The sequence below is a fragment of the Scyliorhinus torazame genome, chromosome 24 (assembly GCF_047496885.1).
Source record: "Scyliorhinus torazame isolate Kashiwa2021f chromosome 24, sScyTor2.1, whole genome shotgun sequence".
In the NCBI taxonomy this organism is placed as follows: Eukaryota; Metazoa; Chordata; class Chondrichthyes; order Carcharhiniformes; family Scyliorhinidae; genus Scyliorhinus; species Scyliorhinus torazame.
Window position 1 is genome coordinate 50,840,852 of NC_092730.1, and position 20,311 is coordinate 50,861,162.

General features: G+C 48.0%; 15 non-coding genes across 15 annotated transcripts; all 15 read left to right on the forward strand.

The window, feature by feature from the left end:
* Positions 1-29: 29 nt before the first annotated feature.
* Positions 30-112, forward strand: trnal-aag (transfer RNA leucine (anticodon AAG)). The gene has a single exon. It is a non-coding gene; the product is annotated as a tRNA-Leu (tRNA).
* A 674-nt stretch (positions 113-786) lies between these two features.
* trnag-ucc (transfer RNA glycine (anticodon UCC)) lies at positions 787-858 on the forward strand. Its single transcript has one exon. It is a non-coding gene; the product is annotated as a tRNA-Gly (tRNA).
* Positions 859-2,018: 1,160 nt separating this feature from the next.
* trnal-aag (transfer RNA leucine (anticodon AAG)) lies at positions 2,019-2,101 on the forward strand. Its single transcript has one exon. It is a non-coding gene; the product is annotated as a tRNA-Leu (tRNA).
* A 675-nt stretch (positions 2,102-2,776) lies between these two features.
* On the forward strand, positions 2,777-2,848 carry trnag-ucc (transfer RNA glycine (anticodon UCC)). The gene has a single exon. It is a non-coding gene; the product is annotated as a tRNA-Gly (tRNA).
* A 1,160-nt stretch (positions 2,849-4,008) lies between these two features.
* On the forward strand, positions 4,009-4,091 carry trnal-gag (transfer RNA leucine (anticodon GAG)). The gene has a single exon. It is a non-coding gene; the product is annotated as a tRNA-Leu (tRNA).
* Positions 4,092-4,766: 675 nt separating this feature from the next.
* On the forward strand, positions 4,767-4,838 carry trnag-ucc (transfer RNA glycine (anticodon UCC)). Its single transcript has one exon. It is a non-coding gene; the product is annotated as a tRNA-Gly (tRNA).
* Positions 4,839-5,998: 1,160 nt separating this feature from the next.
* On the forward strand, positions 5,999-6,081 carry trnal-aag (transfer RNA leucine (anticodon AAG)). Its single transcript has one exon. It is a non-coding gene; the product is annotated as a tRNA-Leu (tRNA).
* A 675-nt stretch (positions 6,082-6,756) lies between these two features.
* Positions 6,757-6,828, forward strand: trnag-ucc (transfer RNA glycine (anticodon UCC)). Its single transcript has one exon. It is a non-coding gene; the product is annotated as a tRNA-Gly (tRNA).
* A 1,160-nt stretch (positions 6,829-7,988) lies between these two features.
* On the forward strand, positions 7,989-8,071 carry trnal-aag (transfer RNA leucine (anticodon AAG)). The gene has a single exon. It is a non-coding gene; the product is annotated as a tRNA-Leu (tRNA).
* Positions 8,072-8,746: 675 nt separating this feature from the next.
* On the forward strand, positions 8,747-8,818 carry trnag-ucc (transfer RNA glycine (anticodon UCC)). The gene has a single exon. It is a non-coding gene; the product is annotated as a tRNA-Gly (tRNA).
* A 1,161-nt stretch (positions 8,819-9,979) lies between these two features.
* trnal-aag (transfer RNA leucine (anticodon AAG)) lies at positions 9,980-10,062 on the forward strand. The gene has a single exon. It is a non-coding gene; the product is annotated as a tRNA-Leu (tRNA).
* Positions 10,063-10,736: 674 nt separating this feature from the next.
* trnag-ucc (transfer RNA glycine (anticodon UCC)) lies at positions 10,737-10,808 on the forward strand. The gene has a single exon. It is a non-coding gene; the product is annotated as a tRNA-Gly (tRNA).
* Positions 10,809-11,185: 377 nt separating this feature from the next.
* trnal-aag (transfer RNA leucine (anticodon AAG)) lies at positions 11,186-11,268 on the forward strand. The gene has a single exon. It is a non-coding gene; the product is annotated as a tRNA-Leu (tRNA).
* Positions 11,269-14,733: 3,465 nt separating this feature from the next.
* Positions 14,734-14,805, forward strand: trnag-ucc (transfer RNA glycine (anticodon UCC)). Its single transcript has one exon. It is a non-coding gene; the product is annotated as a tRNA-Gly (tRNA).
* A 1,154-nt stretch (positions 14,806-15,959) lies between these two features.
* On the forward strand, positions 15,960-16,042 carry trnal-aag (transfer RNA leucine (anticodon AAG)). Its single transcript has one exon. It is a non-coding gene; the product is annotated as a tRNA-Leu (tRNA).
* The last annotated feature ends 4,269 nt before the right edge of the window (positions 16,043-20,311 follow it).

The following is a 20,311-nucleotide window of genomic DNA, read 5'->3' on the forward strand; positions in this document are numbered from 1 at the left end:
CGCATGGAGCATATCTTTGGCCACAGTGCGTCAGGATGGCCGAGCGGTCGAAGGCGCTGCGTTAAGGTCGCAGTCTCCTCTGGAGGCGTGGGTTCGAATCCCACTTCTGACATTCCCTTTTCCTCCACGTGGTTACGTTTCTCCAGCAATATTTGCAACACCAGGACGATCCAATACCTCCCATTCGATGGGTAAGCGGTGGCCTCCTGGAATGAGATTCCTGCTGATATTCGCACAGCAAGACCCCACAGGCAGAAGCCCATTTCATCCCTGGATAATTTGCTCATGACTCTATTTGAGGAATTAATAATGATCCCAGGATTCCGGGTAAATGTCTCGTCTCTTGTTGTAAATAGTCTGGCTGGTTGGATTGTCGAGGTGTCTCAGTCGACATCTCCCAGAAAACTCTCTGCCGCCTTTACTGGATGAATCTCCTCGTGTTTGGACACTGAAGGGTTTTCTGGCTACTTGTTTGTGAAAGCAGCACCAGAAGCAGCTGTGGAGAGAGATTCCAGTCGCAAGGATGCAACTGTACAATTGGATCATTCACGCCGCTCAGATCTTAGACTCTCAATATCTTCATGTGAGGAACAGGTCGGCGGGAGTTCGGTCTTTGTTGATTGCAGCATACTGATCAATGCAAAGACGCGAAGCTCCTTAACCCCCAGCGGCTTCGAGAAGGACGGCACTCAGATACAGGACTCTGGCTGGTGTTCAAAAATAGGAAAAGCACAACTGATTAGAAATGAAATGACAATGAAGATAGAATTTAAAGTTCTTCAGTGAGCGATGGTGGTATAATGGTGAGCATAGCTGCCTTCCAAGCAGTTGACCTGGGTTCGATTCCCAGCCATCGCAGAAAAAACTTATTTCGAAATTTTGGGCAGCAAGGTGGCACATTAGTTTCACAGCTCCAGGGTTCCAGGTTCGATTCCCGGCTTGGGTCACTGTCTGTGCGGAGTCTGCACGTTCTCCCCATGTCTGCGTGAATTTCACCCCGGGTGCTCCGGTTTCCTCCCACAGCATTATGACGAGCAGGCTAGGGGAATTGGTCATGCGTAATTGCCCTTAGTGTCCAAAAAGCTAGGAAGGATTATTGGGTTGCGGGGTGAGGGTGATAGGATGGAATTGAGGTCTTTAGGTGATCGGTGCAGACTCGATGAGCCGAATGGACTCCTTCTGCACTGTATGTTCTATGTCTATTTGTGCACCGAGCTTAACAGTTTCTGCAGCTCGTCAGGGTGGCCGAGCGGTCGAAGGCGCGGGTTAAGGACGCAGTCTCATCTGGAGGCGTGCGTTAGAATCCTACTTCTGACATTGCCTTTTTTTCCACGAGGTTACATTTCTCCAAAAATTGTTGAACCCCAGGAAGATCTCATACCTCCCATTCAATGGGGAAGCGGTGGCCTCGGGACGCGAGATTCGTACTTAAATTCGTACAGCAAGACCCCACAGTCAGAAGCCCAGTTCATGACTGGATGATATGCTCAGTGACTCTGGTTGACGAATTGATACTGATACCAGGACTCCGGGTAAATTTCCACTTCCATTGTTGTAAATAGTCTGGCTGGTTGGATTGTCGGACATGAATCAGCTGGCTTCTTCCAGAAAGTTCTTCTGCCGCCTTTACAGCATGAACATCCTCGTGTTTGGCACTGGAGGCGTTATTCGGCTACTTGTCTGTGAAAGCAGCACCAGATGCAGCTGTGCAGAGAGATTCCAGTCGCCAGGATGCAACTGTCTCATTGGATCCTTCCCGCCACTCAGATCTTAGACTCTTAATACCTTCGTGGAAGGAACAGTTAGACGGCAGTACGGACTTTGTTGATTGGAGCAAACTGATCAATGCAGAAATGAGAGCTCCTGAACACACAGCGCGTTGGAGAACGATCGCACTCAGACGCAAGAGTCTGGCTGGCGTTCAAAAATAGTAAAACCACATCTAGTTTGAAATGAAATGAAGATGAAAATTAAATTTAAATCGATTTGCGCATGGAGCATATCTTTGGCCACAGTGCGTCAGGATGGCCGAGCGATCGAAGGCGCTGCGTTAAGGTCGCAGTCTCCTCTGGAGGCGTGGGTTCGAATCACACTTCTGACATTCCCTTTTCCTCCACGTGGTTACGTTTCTCCAGCAATATTTGCAACACCAGGACGATCCAATACCTCCCATTCAATGGGGAAGCGGTGGCCTCCTGGAATGAGATTCCTGCTGATATTCGCACAGCAAGACCCCACAGGCAAAAGCCCAGTTCATCACTGGATAATCTGCTCATGACTCTATTTGAGGAATTAATAATGATCCCAGGATTCCTGGTAAATGTCTCGTCTCTTGTTGTAAATAGTCTGGCTGGTTGGATTGTCGAGGTGTCTCAGTCGACATCTCCCAGAAAACTCTTCTGCCGCCTTTACTGGATGAACGTCCTCCTGTTTGGACACTGAAGGGTTTTCTGGCTACTTGTTTGTGAAAGCAGCACCAGAAGCAGCTGTGGAGAGAGATTCCAGTCGCAAGGATGCAACTGTATAATTGGATCCTTCACGCCGCTCAGATCTTAGACTCTCAATATCTTCATGTGAAGAACAGGTCGGCGGGAGTTCGGTCTTTGTTGATTGCAGCAAACTGATCAATGCAACGATGCGAAGCTCCTTAACCCCCAGCGGCTTGGAGAAGGACGGCACTCAGATGCAGGACTCTGGCTGGTGTTCAAAAATAGGAAAAGCACAACTGATTAGAAATGAAATGACAATGAAGATAGAATTTAAAGTTCTTCAGTGAGCGATGGTGGTATAATGGTGAGCGTAGCTGCCTTCCAAGCAGTTGACCTGGGTTCGATTCCGAGCCATCGCAGAAAAAACTTATTTCGAAATTTTGGGCAGCAAGGTAGCACAGTTGTTTCACAGCTCCAGGGTTCCAGGTTCGATTCCCGGCTTGGGTCACTGTCTGTGCGGAGTCTGCACGTTCTCCCCATGTCTGCGTGAATTTCACCCCGGGTGCTCCGGTTTCCTCCCACGGCATAAAGACGAGCTGGCTAGGGGAATTGGTCATGCGTCATTGCCCTTAGTGTCCAAAAAGGTAGAAAGGATTATTGGGTTGCGGGGTGAGGGTGATAGGATGGAATTGAGGTCTTAAGTGGATCGGTGCAGACTCGATGGGCCGAATGGACTCCTTCTGCACTGTATGTTCTATGTCTATTTGTGCACCGAGCATAACAGTTTCTGCAGCTCGTCAGGGTGGCCGAGCGGTCGAAGGCGCGGGTTAAGGACGCAGTCTCCTCTGGAGGCGTGCGTTAGAATCCTACTTCTGACATTGCCTTTTTTTCCGCGAGGTTACATTTCTCCAAAAATTGTTCAACCCCAGGAAGATCTCATACCTGCCATTCAATGGGGAAGCGGTGGCCTCGGGACGCGAGATTCGTACTTAAATTCGTACAGCAAGACCCCACAGTCAGAAGCCCAGTTCATGACTGGATGATATGCTCAGTGACTCTGGTTGACGAATTAATACTGATACCAGGACTCCGGGTAAATTTCCACTTCCATTGTTGTAAATAGTCTGGCTGGTTGGATTGTCGGACGTGAATCAGCTGGCATCTTCCAGAAAGTTCTTCTGCCGCCTTTACAGCATGAACATCCTCGTGTTTGGCACTGGAGGCGTTATTCGGCTACTTGTCTGTGAAAGCAGCACCAGATGCAGCTGTGCAGAGAGATTCCAGTCGCCAGGATGCAACTGTCTCATTGGATCCTTCCCGCCACTCAGATCTTAGACTCTTAATACCTTCGTGGAAGGAACAGTTAGACGGCAGTACGGACTTTGTTGATTGGAGCAAACTGATCAATGCAGAAATGAGAGCTCCTGAACACACAGCGCGTTGGAGAACGATCGCACTCAGACGCAAGAGTCTGGCTGGCGTTCAAAAATAGTAAAACCACATCTAGTTTGAAATGAAATGAAGATGAAAATTAAATTTAAATCGATTTGCGCATGGAGCATATCTTTGGCCACAGTGCGTCAGGATGGCCGAGCGGTCGAAGGCGCTGCGTTGAGGTCGCAGTCTCCTCTGGAGGCGTGGGTTCGAATCCCACTTCTGACATTCCCTTTTCCTCCACGTGGTTACGTTTCTCCAGCAATATTTGCAACACCAGGACGATCCAATACCTCCCATTCAATGGGGAAGCGGTGGCCTCCTGGAATGAGATTCCTGCTGATATTCGCACAGCAAGACCCCACAGGCAAAAGCCCAGTTCATCACTGGATAATCTGCTCATGACTCTATTTGAGGAATTAATAATGATCCCAGGATTCCTGGTAAATGTCTCGTCTCTTGTTGTAAATAGTCTGGCTGGTTGGATTGTCGAGGTGTCTCAGTCGACATCTCCCAGAAAACTCTTCTGCCGCCTTTACTGGATGAACGTCCTCCTGTTTGGACACTGAAGGGTTTTCTGGCTACTTGTTTGTGAAAGCAGCACCAGAAGCAGCTGTGGAGAGAGATTCCAGTCGCAAGGATGCAACTGTATAATTGGATCCTTCACGCCGCTCAGATCTTAGACTCTCAATATCTTCATGTGAGGAACAGGTCGGCGGGAGTTCGGTCTTTGTTGATTGCAGCAAACTGATCAATGCAACGACGCGAAGCTCCTTAACCCCCAGCGGCTTGGAGAAGGACGGCACTCAGATGCAGGACTCTGGCTGGTGTTCAAAAATAGAAAAAGCACAACTGATTAGAAATGAAATGACAATGAAGATAGAATTTAAAATTCTTCCGTGAGCGATGGTGGTATAATGGTGAGCATAGCTGCCTTCCAAGCAGTTGACCTGGGTTCGATTCCCAGCCATCGCAGAAAAAACTTATTTCGAAATTTTGGGCAGCAAGGTAGCACAGTTGTTTCACAGCTCCAGGGTTCCAGGTTCGATTCCCGGCTTGGGTCACTGTCTGTGCGGAGTCTGCACGTTCTCCCCATGTCTGCGTGAATTTCACCCCGGGTGCTCCGGTTGCCTCCCACGGCATAAAGACGAGCTGGCTAGGGGAATTGGTCATGCGTAATTGCCCTTAGTGTCCAAAAAGGTAGGAAGGATTATTGGGTTGCGGGGTGAGGGTGATAGGATGGAATTGAGGTCTTAAGTGGATCGGTGCAGACTCGATGGGCCGAATGGACTCCTTCTGCACTGTATGTTCTATGTCTATTTGTGCACCGAGCATAACAGTTTCTGCAGCTCGTCAGGGTGGCCGAGCGGTCGAAGGCGCTGGTTAAGGACGCAGTCTCCTCTGGAGGCGTGCGTTAGAATCCTACTTCTGACATTGCCTTTTTTTCCACGAGGTTACATTTCTCCAAAAATTGTTGAACCCCAGGAAGATCTCATACCTCCCATTCAATGGGGAAGCGGTGGCCTCGGGACGCGAGATTCGTACTTAAATTCGTACAGCAAGACCGCACAGTCAGAAGCCCAGTTCATGACTGGATGATATGCTCAGTGACTCTGGTTGACGAATTAATACTGATACCAGGACTCCGGGTAAATTTCCACTTCCATTGTTGTAAATAGTCTGGCTGGTTGGATTGTCGGACGTGAATCAGCTGGCTTCTTCCAGAAAGTTCTTCTGCCGCCTTTACAGCATGAACATCCTCGTGTTTGGCACTGGAGGCGTTATTCGGCTACTTGTCTGTGAAAGCAGCACCAGATGCAGATGTGCAGAGAGATTCCAGTCGCCAGGATGCAACTGTCTCATTGGATCCTTCCCGCCACTCAGATCTTAGACTCTTCATACCTTCGTGGAAGGAACAGTTAGACGGAAGTACGGACTTTGTTGATTGGAGCAAACTGATCAATGCAGAAATGAGAGCTCCTTAACACACAGCGCGTTGGAGAACGATCGCACTCAGACGCAAGAGTCTGGCTGGCGTTCAAAAATAGTAAAACCACATCTAGTTTGAAATGAAATGAAGATGAAAATTAAATTTAAATCGATTTGCGCATGGGGCATATCTTTGGCCACAGTGCGTCAGGATGGCCGAGCGGTCGAAGGCGCTGCGTTAAGGTCGCAGTCTCCTCTGGAGGTGTGGGTTCGAATCCCACTTCTGACATTCCCTTTTCCTCCACGTGGTTACGTTTCTCCAGCAATATTTGCAACACCAGGACGATCCAATACCTCCCATTCAATGGGGAAGCGGTGGCCTCCTGGAATGAGATTCCTGCTGATATTCGCACAGCAAGACCCCACAGGCAAAAGCCCAGTTCATCACTGGATAATCTGCTCATGACTCTATTTGAGGAATTAATAATGATCCCAGGATTCCTTGTAAATGTCTCGTCTCTTGTTGTAAATTGTCTGGCTGGTTGGATTGTCGAGGTGTCTCAGTCGACATCTCCCAGAAAACTCTTCTGCCGCCTTTACTGGATGAACGTCCTCCTGTTTGGACACTGAAGGGTTTTCTGGCTACTTGTTTGTGAAAGCAGCACCAGAAGCAGCTGTGGAGAGAGATTCCAGCCGCAAGGATGCAACTGTATAATTGGATCCTTCACGCCGCTCAGATCTTAGACTCTCAATATCTTCATGTGAGGAACAGGTCGGCGGGAGTTCGGTCTTTGTTGATTGCAGCAAACTGATCAATGCAACGACGCGAAGCTCCTTAACCCCCAGCGGCTTGGAAAAGGACGGCACTCAGATGCAGGACTCTGGCTGGTGTTCAAAAATAGGAAAAGCACAACTGATTAGAAATGAAATGACAATGAAGATATAATTTAAAAATCTTCAGTGAGCGATGGTGGTATAATGGTGAGCATAGCTGCCTTCCAAGCAGTTGACCTGGGTTCAATTCCCAGCCATCGCAGAAAAAACTTATTTCGAAATTTTGGGCAGCAAGGTAGCACAGTTGTTTCACAGCTCCAGGGTTCCAGGTTCGATTCCCGGCTTGGGTCACTGTCTGTGCGGAGTCTGCACGTTCTCCCCATGTCTGCGTGAATTTCACCCCGGGTGCTCCGGTTTCCTCCCACGGCATAAAGACGAGCTGGCTAGGGGAATTGGTCATGCGTAATTGCCCTTAGTGTCCAAAAAGGTAGGAAGGATTATTGGGTTGCGGGGTGAGGGTGATAGGATGGAATTGAGGTCTTAAGTGGATCGGTGCAGACTCGATGGGCCGAATGGACTCCTTCTGCACTGTATGTTCTATGTCTATTTGTGCACCGAGCATAACAGTTTCTGCAGCTCGTCAGGGTGGCCGAGCGGTCGAAGGCGCGGGTTAAGGACGCAGTCTCCTCTGGAGGCGTGCGTTAGAATCCTACTTCTGACATTGCCTTTTTTTCCGCGAGGTTACATTTCTCCAAAAATTGTTCAACCCCAGGAAGATCTCATACCTCCCATTCAATGGGGAAGCGGTGGCCTCGGGACGCGAGATTCGTACTTAAATTCGTACAGCAAGACCCCACAGTCAGAAGCCCAGTTCATGACTGGATGATATGCTCAGTGACTCTGGTTGACGAATTAATACTGATACCAGGACCCCGGGTAAATTTCCACTTCCATTGTTGTAAATAGTCTGGCTGGTTGGATTGTCGGACGTGAATCAGCTGGCTTCTTCCAGAAAGTTCTTCTGCCGCCTTTACAGCATGAACATCCTCGTGTTTGGCACTGGAGGCGTTATTCGGCTACTTGTCTGTGAAAGCAGCACCAGATGCAGCTGTGCAGAGAGATTCCAGTCGCCAGGATGCAACTGTCTCATTGGATCCTTCCCGCCACTCAGATCTTAGACTCTTAATACCTTCGTGGAAGGAACAGTTAGACGGCAGTACGGACTTTGTTGATTGGAGCAAACTGATCAATGCAGAAATGAGAGCTCCTTAACACACAGCGCGTTGGAGAACGATCGCACTCAGACGCAAGAGTCTGGCTGGCGTTCAAAAATAGTAAAACCACATCTCGTTTGAAATGAAATGAAGATGAAAATTAAATTTAAATCGATTTGCGCATGGAGCATATCTTTGGCCACAGTGCGTCAGGGTGGCCGAGCGGTCGAAGGCGCTGCGTTAAGGTCGCAGTCTCCTCTGGAAGCGTGGGTTCGAATCCCACTTCTGACATTCCCTTTTCCTCCACGTGGTTACGTTTCTCCAGCAATATTTGCAACACCAGGACGATCCAATACCTCCCATTCAATGGGGAAGCGGTGGCCTCCTGGAATGAGATTCCTGCTGATATTCGCACAGCAAGTCCCCACAGGCAAAAGCCCAGTTCATCACTGGATAATCTGCTCATGACTCTATTTGAGGAATTAATAATGATCCCAGGATTCCTGGTAAATGTCTCGTCTCTTGTTGTAAATAGTCTGGCTGGTTGGATTGTCGAGGTGTCTCAGTCGACATCTCCCAGAAAACTCTTCTGCCGCCTTTACTGGATGAACGTCCTCCTGTGTGGACACTGAAGGGTTTTCTGGCTACTTGTTTGTGAAAGCAGCACCAGAAGCAGCTGTGGAGAGAGATTCCAGTCGCAAGGCTGCAACTGTATAATTGGATCCTTCACGCCGCTCAGATCTTAGACTCTCAATACCTTCGTGTGAGGAACAGGTCGGCGGGAGTTCGGTCTTTGTTGATTGCAGCAAACTGATCAATTCAACGACGCGAAGCTCCTTAACCCCCAGCGGCTTGGAGAAGGACGGCACTCAGATGCAGGACTCTGGCTGGTGTTCAAATATAGGAAAAGCACAACTGATTAGAAATGAAATGACAATGAAGATATAATTTAAAATTCTTCAGTGAGCGATGGTGGTATAATGGTGAGCATAGCTGCCTTCCAAGCAGTTGACCTGTGTTCGATTCCCAGCCATCGCAGAAAAAACTTATTTCGAAATTTTGGGCAGCAAGGTAGCACAGTTGATTCACAGCTCCAGGGTTCCAGGTTCGATTCCCGGCTTGGGTCACTGTCTGTGCGGAGTCTGCACGTTCTCCCCATGTCTGCGTGAATTTCACCCCGGGTGCTCCGGTTTCCTCCCACGGCATAAAGACGAGCTGGTTCGGGGAATTAGTAATGCGTAATTGCCCTTCGTGTCCAAAAAGGTAGGAAGGATTATTGGGTTGCGGGGTGAGGGTGATAGGATGGAATTGAGGTCTTAAGTGGATCGGTGCAGACTCGATGGGCCGAATGGACTCCTTTTGCACTGTATGTTCTATGTCTATTTGTGCACCGAGCATCACAGTTTCTGCAGCTCGTCAGGGTGGCCGAGCGGCCGAAGGCGCGGCGTTAAGGACGCAGTCTCCTCTGGAGGCGTGGGTTAGAATCCTACTTCTGACATTGCCTTTTTTTCCACGAGGTTGCATTTCTCCAAAAATTGTTCAACCCCAGGAATATCTCATACCTCCCATTCAATGGGGAAGCGGTCGCCTCGGGACGCGAGATTCGTACTTAAATTCGCACTGCAAGACCCCACAGTCAGAAGCCCAGTTCATGACGGGATGATCTGCTCAGTGACTCTGGTTGAGGAATTAATACTGATCCCAGGACTCCGGGTAAATTTCCACTTCCCTTGTTGTAAATAGTCTGGCTGGTTGGATTGTCGGGCGTGAATCAGCTGGCTTCTTCCAGAAAGTTCCTCTGCCGCCTTTACAGCATGAACATCCTCGTGTTTGGCACTGGAGGTGTTATTCGGCTACTTGTCTCTGAAAGCAGCACCAGATGCAGCTGTGCAGAGAGATTCCAGTCGCCAGAATGCAACTGTCTCATTGGATCCTTCCCGCCTCTCAGATCTTAGACTCTTAATACCTTCGTGTAAGGAACAGTTAAACGGCAGTACGGACTTTGTTGATTGGAGCAAACTGATCAATGAAGAAATGAGAGCTCCTTAACACACAGCGCGTTGGAGAACGATCTCACTCAGATGCAAGAGTCTGGCTGGCGTTCAAAAATAATAAAACCACATCTAGTTTGAAATGAAATGAAGATGAAAATTAAATTTAAATCGATTTGCGCATGGAGCATATCCTTGGTCACAGTGCGTCAGGATGGCCGAGCGGTCGCAGGCGCTGCGTTAAGGTCGCAGTCTCCTCTGGAGGCGAGGGTTCGAATCCCACTGCTGACATTCTCTTTTCCTGCACGTGATTACGTTACTCCAGCAATATTTGCAACACCAGGACGATCCAATACCTCCAATTCAATGGGGAAGCGGCGGCCTCCTGGAATGAGACTCCTGCTGATATTCGCACAGCAAGATCCCACAGGCAGAAGCCCAGCTCATCACTGGATAATCTGCTCATGACTCGATTTGAGGAATTAAGAATGATCCCAGGATTCCGGGTAAATGTCTCGTCTCTTGTTGTAAATAGTCTGGCTGGTTGGATGTCGAGGTGTCTCAGTCGACATCTCCCAGAAAACTCTTCTGCCGCCTTGACTGGATGAACGTCCACCTGTTTGGACACTGAAGGGTTTTCTGGCTACTTGTTTGTGAAAGCAGCACCAGAAGCAGCTGTGGAGAGAGATTCCAGTCGCAAGGATGCAACTGGCTAATTGGATCCTTCACGCCGCTCAGATCTTAGACTCTCAATATCTTCATGTGAGGAACAGGTCGGCGGGAGTTCGGTCTTAGTTGATTGCAGCAAACTGATCAATGCAACGACGCGAAGCTCCTTAACCCCCAGAGGCTTGGAGAAGGACGGCACTCAGATACAGGACTCTGGCTGGTGTTCAAAAATAGTTAAAGCACAACTGTTTAGAAATGAAATGACAATGAAGATAGAATTTAAAATTCTTCAGTGAGCGATGGTGGTATAATGGTGAGCATAGCTGTCTTCCAAGCAGTTGACCTGGGTTCGATTCCCAGCCATCGCAGAAAAAACGTATTTCGAAATTTTGGGCAGCAAGGTGGCACAGTAGTTTCGCAGCTCCAGGGTTCCAGGTTCGATTCCCGGCTTGGGTCACTGTCTGTGCGGAGTCTGCACGTTCTCCCCATGTCTGCGTGAATTTCAACCCGGTTGCTCCGGTTTCCTCCCACAGCCTAAAGACGAGCTGGCTAGGGGAATTGGTCATGCCTAATTGCCCTTAGTGTCCAAAAAGTTAGAAAGGATTATTGGGTTGCTGGGTGAGGGTGATAGGATGGAATTGAGGTCTTAAGTGGATCGGTGCAGACTCGATAGGCCGAATGGACTCCTTCTGCACTGCATGTTCTATGTCTATTTGTGCACGGAGCATAACATTTTCTGCAGCTCGTCAGGATGGCCGAGCGGTCGAAAGCGCTGCGTTAAGACCGCAGTCTCCTCTGGAGGCGTGGGTTAGAATCCTACTTCTGACATTGCCTTTTTTTCCTCGAGGTTACATTTCTCCAAAAATTGTTCAACCCCAGGAAGATCTAATACCTCCCATTGAACGGGGAAGCGGTGGCCTCGGGACGCGAGATTCGTACTTCAATTCGCACAGCAAGACCCGTCAGTCAGAAGCCCAGATCATGACTGGATGATCTGCTCAGTGACTCTGGTTGAGGAATTAATACTGATCCCAGGACTCCGGGTAAATTTCCACTTCCATTGTTGTAAATAGTCTGGCTAGTTGGATTGTCGGACGTGAATCAGTTGGCTTCTTCCAGAAAGATCTTCTGCCGCCTTTACAGCATGAACATCCTCGTGTTTGGACACTGGAGGCGTTATTCGGCTACTTGTCTGTGAAAGCAGCACCAGATGCAGCTGTGCAGAGAGATTCCAGTCGCCAGGATGAAACCTTCTCATTGGATCCTTCCCGCTACTCAGATCTTAGACTCTTAATACCTTCGTGTAAGGAACAGTTAGACGGCAGTACGGACTTTGTTGATTGGAGCAAACTGATCAATGCAGAAATGAGAGCTCCTTAACACACAGCGTGTTGGAGAACGATCGCACTCAGATGCAAGAGTCTGACTGGCGTTCAAAAATAGTAAAACCACATCTAGTTTGAAATGAAATGAAGATGAAAATTAAATTTAAATCGATTTGCGCATGGAGCATATCTTTGGCCACAGTGCGTCAGGATGGCCGAGCGGTCGAGAGCGCTGCGTTAAGGTCGCACTCTCCTCTGGAGGCGTGGATTCGAATTCCACTTTTGACATTTACTTTTCCTCCACGTGGTTACGTTTCTCCAGCAAAATTTGCAACGCCAGGAAGATCCAATACCTCCCATTCAATGGGTAAGCGGTGGCCTTCTGGAATGAGATTCCTGCTGATATTCGCACAGCAAGACCCCACAGGCAGAAGCTCAGTTCATAACTGGATAATCTGCTCAGTGACTCTATTTGTGGAATTAATAATGATTCCAGGATTCCGGGCAAATGTCTCGTCTCTTGTTGTAAATAGTCTGGCTGGTTGGATTGTCGAGGTGTCTCAGTCGACATCTCCCAGAAAACTCTTCTGCCGCCTTTACTGGATGAACGTCCTCCTGTTTGGACACTGAAGGGTTTTCTGGCTACTTGTTTGTGAAAGCAGCACCAGAAGCAGCTGTGGAGAGAGATTCCAGTCGCAAGGATGCAACTGTATAATTGGATCCTTCCCGCCGCTCAGATCTTAGACTCTCAATACCTTCGTGTGAGGAACAGATCGGCGGGAGTTCGGTCTTTGTTGATTGCAGCAAAATGATCAATGCAACAATGCGAAGCTCCTTAACCCCCAGCGGCTTGGAGAAGGACGGCACTCAGATACAGGACTCTGGCTGGTGTTCAAAAATAGGAAAAGCACAACTGATTAGAAATGAAATGACAATGAAGATAGAATTTAAAGTTCTTCAGTGAGCGCTGGTGGTATAATGGTGAGCATAGCTGCCTTCCAAGCAGTTGATCGGGGTTCGATTCCCAGCCATCGCAGAAAACTTTATTTCGAAATTTTGGGCAGCAAGGTAGCACCGTGGTTAGCACAGTTGTTTCACAGCTCCAGGGTTCCAGGTTCGATTCCCGGCTTGGATCACTGTCTGTGCAGCGTCTGCACGTTCTCCCCATGTCTGCGTGAATTTCACCCCAGGTGCTCCGGTTTCCTCCCACAGCATAAAGACGAGCTGGCTCCGGGAATTGGTCATGCGTAATTGCCCTGAGTGTCCAAAAAGGTAGGAAGGATTATTGGGTTGCGGGGTGAGGGTGATAGGATGGAATTGAGGTCTTAAGTGGATCGATGCAGACTCGATGGGCCGAATGTACTCCTTCTGCACTGTCTGTTCTCTGTCTATTTGTGCACGGTTCATAACATTTCCTGCAGCTCGTCAGGGTGGCCGAGCAGTCGAAGGCGCTGCGTTAAGATCGCAGACTCCTCTGGAGGCGAGTGTTAGAATCCTACTTCTGACATTCCCTTTTTTTCACGAGGTTACATTTCTCCAAAAATTGTTCAACCCCAGGAAGATCTAATACCTCCCATTCAATGGGGAAGCGGTGGCCTCGGGACGCGAAGTTCGTACTTAAATTCGCACAGCAAGACCCCACAGTCAGAAGCCCAGTTCATGACTGGATGATCGGCTCAGTGACTCTGGGTGAGGAATTAATGCTGATCCCAGGACTCCGGGTAAATTTCCACTTCCCTTGATGTAAATAGTCTGGCTGGTTGGATTGTAGGACGTGAATCAGTTGGCTTCTTCCAGAAAGTTATTCTGCCGCCTTTACAGCATGAACATCCTCGTGTTTGGACACTGGAGGCGTTATTCGGCTCCTTGACTGTGAAAGCAGCACCAGATGCAGCTGTGCAGAGAGATTCCAGTCGCCAGGATGCAACTGTCTCATTGGATCCTTCCCGCCACCCAGATCTTATACTCTTAATACCTTCGTGTAAGGAACAGTTAGACGGCAGTACGGACTTTGTTGATTGGAGCAAACTGATCAATGCAGAAATGAGAGCTCCTTTACACACAGCGCGTTGGAGAACGATCGCACTCAGATGCAAGAGTCTGGTTGGCGTTCAAAAATAGTAAAACCACATCTAGTTTGAAATGAAATGAAGATGAAAATTAAATTTAAATCGATTTGCACATGGAGCAAATCTTCGGCCGCCGTGCGTCGGGCTGGCCGAGCGGTCGTGGGCGCTGCGTTAAGGTAGCAGCCTTCTCTGGAGGCGTGGTTCGAATCCCACTTCTGACAGTCCCTTTTCTTCCACGTGGTTACGTTCCTCCAGCAAAATTTGCAACACCAGGAAGGTCCAATACCTCCCATTCAATGAGGAAGCGGTGGCCTCCTGGAATGAGATTCCTGCTGATATTCGCACAGCAAGACCCCACAGGCAGAAGCCCAGTTCATAACTGGATGATCTGCTAAGTGACTCTGGTTGAGGAATTAATACTGATCCCAGGACTCCGGGTAAGTTTCCACTTCCCTTGTTGTAAATAGTCTGGCTGGTTGGATTGTCGGACGTGAATCAGTTGGCTTCTTCCAGAAAGTTCTTCTGCCGCCTTTACAGCATGAGCGACCTCCTGTTTTGACACTGAAGGGTTCTTTGGCTACTTGTTTGTGAAAGCAGCACCAGAATCAGCTGTGGAGAGAGTTTCCAGTCGCAAGGATGCAACTGTATAATTGGATCCTTCACGCCGCTCAGATCTTAGACTCTCAATACCGTCGTGTGAGGAACAGGTCGGCGGGAGTTCGGTCTTTGTTGATTGCAGCAAACTGATCAATGCATCAATGCGAAGCTCCTTAGCCCCCAGCGGCTTGGAGAAGGACGGTACTCAGATTCAGAATTATGGCTGGTGTTCAAAAATAGGAAAAGCACAACTGATTAGAAAGAAAATGCGAATGAAGATATAATTCAAAGCGGGTCTGTGAGCGATGGTGGTACAGTGGTGAGCACAGTTGCCTTCCAAGCAGTTGACCCGTGTTCGATTCTCGGCCATCGCAGAAGAAATTTATTTCGAAATTTTGGACAGCAAGGTAGCATCGTGGTTAGCACAGTTGCTTCACAGCACCAGGGTTCCAGTTTCGATTCCCGGCTTCGGTCACTGTCTGTGCGGAGTCTGCATGTTCTCCCTGTGTCTGCGTGAATTTCACCCCGGGTGCTCCGGTTTCCTCCTCCAGCCCATAGACGTGCAGGCTAGGTGAATTGGCCATGCAAAATTGCCCTTCGTGTCCACAAAGGTAGGAAGGATTATCCGGTTGCGGGATGAGGGTGATAGGGTGGAATTGAGGGCTTAGGTGGGTCGGTGCAGACTCGATGGGCCGAATGGCCTCCTACAGCACTGTATGTTCTATGTCTATGTCTATTTGTGCACGGAGCATAACATTTCACCCAGCTCGTCAGGATGGCCGAACTGTCTTGCTGGAGGCGAGGGTTCGAATGCCACCTCCGACATTAACTTTTCTTCCACGTGCTTACATTTCTCCAGCAAAATGTTCAGGCCCAGGAAGATCCAATACCTCCCATTCAAAGGGGAAGCGGTGGCCTCGGGACGTGAGATTCGTGCTTAAATTCGCACAGCAAGTTCCCACAGGCAGAAGCCAAGTTCATGACGGCATGATCTGCTCAGTAACTCTGGATCAGGAATTAATAATGATCCCAGGACTCCGCGTAAATTTCCACTTCCCTTGTTGTAAATAGTCTGGCATGTTGTATTGGCGGATGTGAATAAGTTGGCTTCTCCCAGAATGTTCTTCTGCCGCCTTTACAGCATGAACATCCTCGTGTTTGGACACTGGAGGGGCTATTAGGCTACTAGCCTGTGAAAGCAGCACCAGAAGCAGCTGTGCAGAGAGATTCCAGTCGCCAAGATTCAACTGTATAATTGGATCCATCACGCCGCTCAGATCTTAGACTCGTAATACCTTCGTGTGAGGAACAGGTAGGCGGCAGTACGGACTTTGTTGAATAGAGCAAACTGATCAATGCAGAAATGAGAGCTCCTTAACACACAGCGTGTTGGAGAACGATCGCACTCAGATACAAGAGTCTGGCTGGCGTTCAAAAATAGTAAAACCACATCTAGTTTGAAATGAAATGAAGATGAAAATTTAATTTAAATCGATTCGCCGATGGAGCATATCTTTGGTTACAGCGCGTCAGGATGGCCTAGCGGTCGAAGGCGCTGCGTTAAGGTTGCAGTCTCCTCTGGAGGGGTGGGTTCGAATCCTACTTCTGACATTAACTTTTCCTCCACGTGGTTACGTTTCTCCAGCAAAATGTGCAACCCCAGGAAGATTCAATGGGTCAGCGGTGGCCTCCGGGAATGAGATTCCTGCTTACATTCGCACAGCAAGACCTCACAGGGAGAAGCCCAGTTCATAACTGGATAATATAAGAACTAGGAGCAGGAGTAGGCCATCTGGCCCCTCGAGCCTGCTCCACCATTCAATGAGATCATGGCTGATCTTTTGTGGACTCAGCTCCACTTTCCGGCCCGAACACCATAACCCTTAATCCCTTTATTCTTCAAAAAACTATCTATCCTTATCTTAAAAACATTTAATGAAGGAGCCTCTACTGCTTCACTGGGCAAGGAATTCCATAGATTCACAACGCTTTGGGTGAAGACGTTCCTTCTAAACTCAGTCCTAAATCTACTTCCCCTTATTTTGAGGCTATGCCCCCTAGTTCTGTTTTCACCCGCCAGTGGAAACAACCTGCCCGCATCTATCCTTTCTATTCCCTTCATAATCTCATATGTTTCTATAAGATCCCCCCCCCTCATCCTTCTAAATTCCAATGAGTACAGTCCCAGTCTACTCAACCTCTCCTCGTAATCCAACCCCTTCAGCTCTGGGATTAACCTAGTGAATCTCCTCTGCACACCCTCCAGTGCCAGTACGTCCTTTCTCAAGCAAGGAGACCAAAACTGAACACAATACTTTAGGTGTGGCCTCACTAACACCTTATACAATTGCAGCAGAACCTCCCCAGTCTTAAACTCCATCCCTCTAGCAATGAAGGACAAAATTCCATTTGCCTTCTTAATCACCTGTTGCACCTGAAAACCAACTTTTTGAGACTCATGCACTAGAACACCCAGGTCTCTCTGCACAGCAGCATGTTTTAATATTTTATCATTTAAATAATAATCTCTTTTGCTGTTATTCCTACCAAAATGGATAACCTCACATTTGTCAACATTGTATTCCATCTGCCAGACCCTAGCCCATTCACTTAGCCTATCCAAATCCCTCTGCAGACTTCCAATATCCTCTGCACTTTTTGCTTTACCACTTATCTTAGTGTCGTATGCAAACTTGGACACATTGCCCTTGGTCCCCAACTCCAAATCATCGATGTAAATTGTGAACAGTTGTGGGCCCAACACTGATCACTGAGGGACACCACTAGCTACTGATTGCCAACCAGAGAAACACCCATTAATCCCCACTCTTTGCTTTCTATTAATTAACCAATCCTCTATCCATGCTACTACTTTCCCCTTAATGCCATGCATCTTTATCTGATGCAACAACCTTTTGTGTGGCACCTTGTCAAAGGCTTTCTGGAAATCCAGATATACCAGATATACCACATCCATTGGCTCCCCGTTATCTACCGCACTGTTAATGTCCTCAAAATATTCCACTAAATTAGTTAGGCGCGACCTGCCCTTTATGAACCCATGCTGCGTCTGTCCAGTGGGACAATTTCCATCCAGATGCCTCGCTATTTCTTCCTTGATGATAGATACCAGCATCTTCCCTACTACCGAAGTTAAGCTCACTGGCCTATAATTACCCGCTTTCTGCCTACCTCCTTTTTTAAACAGTGGTGTCACGTTTGCTAATTTCCAATCCGCCGGGACGGCCCCAGATAATTTTGGTAAATTATCACTAGTGCATTTGCAATTTCCCTAGCCATCCCTTTTAGCACTCTGGGATGCATTCCATCAGGTCCAGGAGACTTGTCTACCTTTAGCCCCATGAGCTTGCCCATCACTACCTCCTTGGTGATAACAATACTCTCAAGGTCCTCACCTGTCATAGCCTCATTTCCATCAGTCACTGGCATGTTATTTGTGTCTTCCACTGTGAAGACCGACCCAAAAAACCTGTTCAGTTCCTCAGCCATTTCCTCATCTCCCATTACTAAATCTCCCTTCTCATCCTCTAAAGGACAAATATTTACCTTAGCCACTCTTTTTTGTTTTATGTATTTGTAGAAACCTTTACTATCTGTTTTTATATTCTGAGCAAGTTTACTCTCATAATCTATCTTACTCTTCTTTATAGCTTTTTTTAGTAGCTTTCAGTTGCCCCCTAAAGATTTCCCAGTCCTCTAGTCTCCCACTGATCTTTGCTACTTTGTATGTTTTATCCTTCAATTTGATACTCTCCCTTATTCCCTTAGATATCGACGGTCGATTTTCCCTCTTTTTACCGCCCTTCCTTTTTGTTGGTATCTACCTTTGCTGAGCACTGTGAAAAATCACTTGGAAGGTTCTCCACTGTTTCTCAACTGTTTCACAATAAAATATTTGCTCCCAGTCTATCTTAGCTAGTTCTTCTCTCATCCCATTGTAATCTCCTTTGTTTAAGCGCAAAACACTAGTGCTTGATTGTACCTTCTCACCCTCCATCTGTATTTTAAATTCCATCATATTGTGATCGCTCCTTCCGAAAGGTTCCCTAACTCTGAGATCCTGAATCAATCCTGTCTCATTACACAGGACCAGATCTAGGACCGCTTGTTCCCTCGTAGGTTCCACCTAGGAAACTATCGCGGATACATTCTATAAACTCCTCCTCAAGGCTGCCTTGACTGACCTGGTTAAACCAATCAACATGTAGATTAAAATCCCCCATGATAACTGCTGTACCATTTCTACATGCATCTGCTATTTCATTGTTTATTGCCTGCCCCACCATAATGTTACTATTTGGTGGCCTATAGATTACTCCTATCAGTGACTTTTTCGCCTTACTATTCCTGATTTCCACCCAAATGGATTCAACCTTATCCTCCATAGCACCGGTGTCACCCCTTACTGTTGCCCGGATGTCATCCTTAAATAACAGAGCTACACCACCTCCCTTACCATCCACTCTGTCCTTCCGAAAGGTTTGATACCCTCGGATATTTAACTCCCAGTCGTGTCCATCCTTTAACCATGTTTCAGTAATGGCCACTAAATCATAGTCATTCACGACGATTTGCGCCATCAACTCATTTACCTTATTCTGAATAATACGAGCATTCAGGTAAAGTACACTTATGTTGGCTTTTTTACCTCTGTTCTGAATCTTAACACCTCGATCAGTAACCTCTCCTAAGTTATATTTCCTCTTAACCTTTCTCCTAATTTTCCTTGTCATCGAACCCATATCTTCCTGTAACAACCTGCCGCGTCGCTTAATATTAATGTTTTCACTTCCCGTTTTATTTCTTTTATTATTCGTGGTCCTATTCACTGAGCTCCCCTCAGTCACTGTACCTTGTACCGTCGCCCTTTTTGATTTTTGACTATGGCTTCTCTGCCTTACACTTTCCCCATTACTGCCTTTTATTTCTGTCCCTGTTTTACAACCTTCCAACTTCCTGCATCGGTTCCCATCCCTCTGCCACATTAGTTTAAACTCTCCCCAACAGCTCTAGCAAACACCCCCCCCCCCCCCTAGGGCATCAGTTCCAGTACTGCCCAGGTGCAGACCGTCCGGTTTGTACTGGTCCCACCTCCCCCAGAACCGGTTCCAATGTCCCAGGAATTTGAATCCCTCCCTCTTGCACCATCTCTCGAACCACGTATTCATCCTCTCTATCCTGACACTCCTACTCTGACTAGCTCGTGGCACTGGTAACAATCCTGAGATTACTACCTTTGAGGTCCTACTTTTTAGTTTTCCTCCTAGCTCCCTAAATTCAGCTTGTAGGACCTTGTCCCGTTTTTTACCTATATCGTTGGTGCATATGTGCACCACGACAGCTGGCTGTTCACCCTCCCCCCCCCCCCCCTCCAGAATGTCCTGCAGCCGCTCCGAGACATCCTTGACCCTTGCACCAGGGAGGCAACATACCATCCTGGAGTCTCGATTGCGTCCGCAGAACCGCCTGTCTATTCCCCTTACAATTGAGTCCCCTATCACTATAGCCCTGCCATTCTTCTTCCTGCCCAGCTGCGCAGCAGAGCCAGCCACGGTGCCATGAACCTGGCTGCTGCTGTCTTCCCCTGGTGAGCCATCTCCCTCAACAGTATCCAATGCGGTATATCTGTTTTGCAGGGAGATGACCGCAGAGGACACCTGCACTGCCTTCCTACTCTTGCTCTGTCTTTTGGTCACCCATTTACTATCTCCCTCAGTACCTTTCACCTGCTACTTGTTTCTAGCTTGAAATTAAATGACGACGAAGATAGAATTTTAATCGATTTGTGCACGCAGCATATCTTTTGCGACAGCGCGTCAGGATGGTCGAGGGTTCGAAGTCACTGCGTTAAGGTCACAG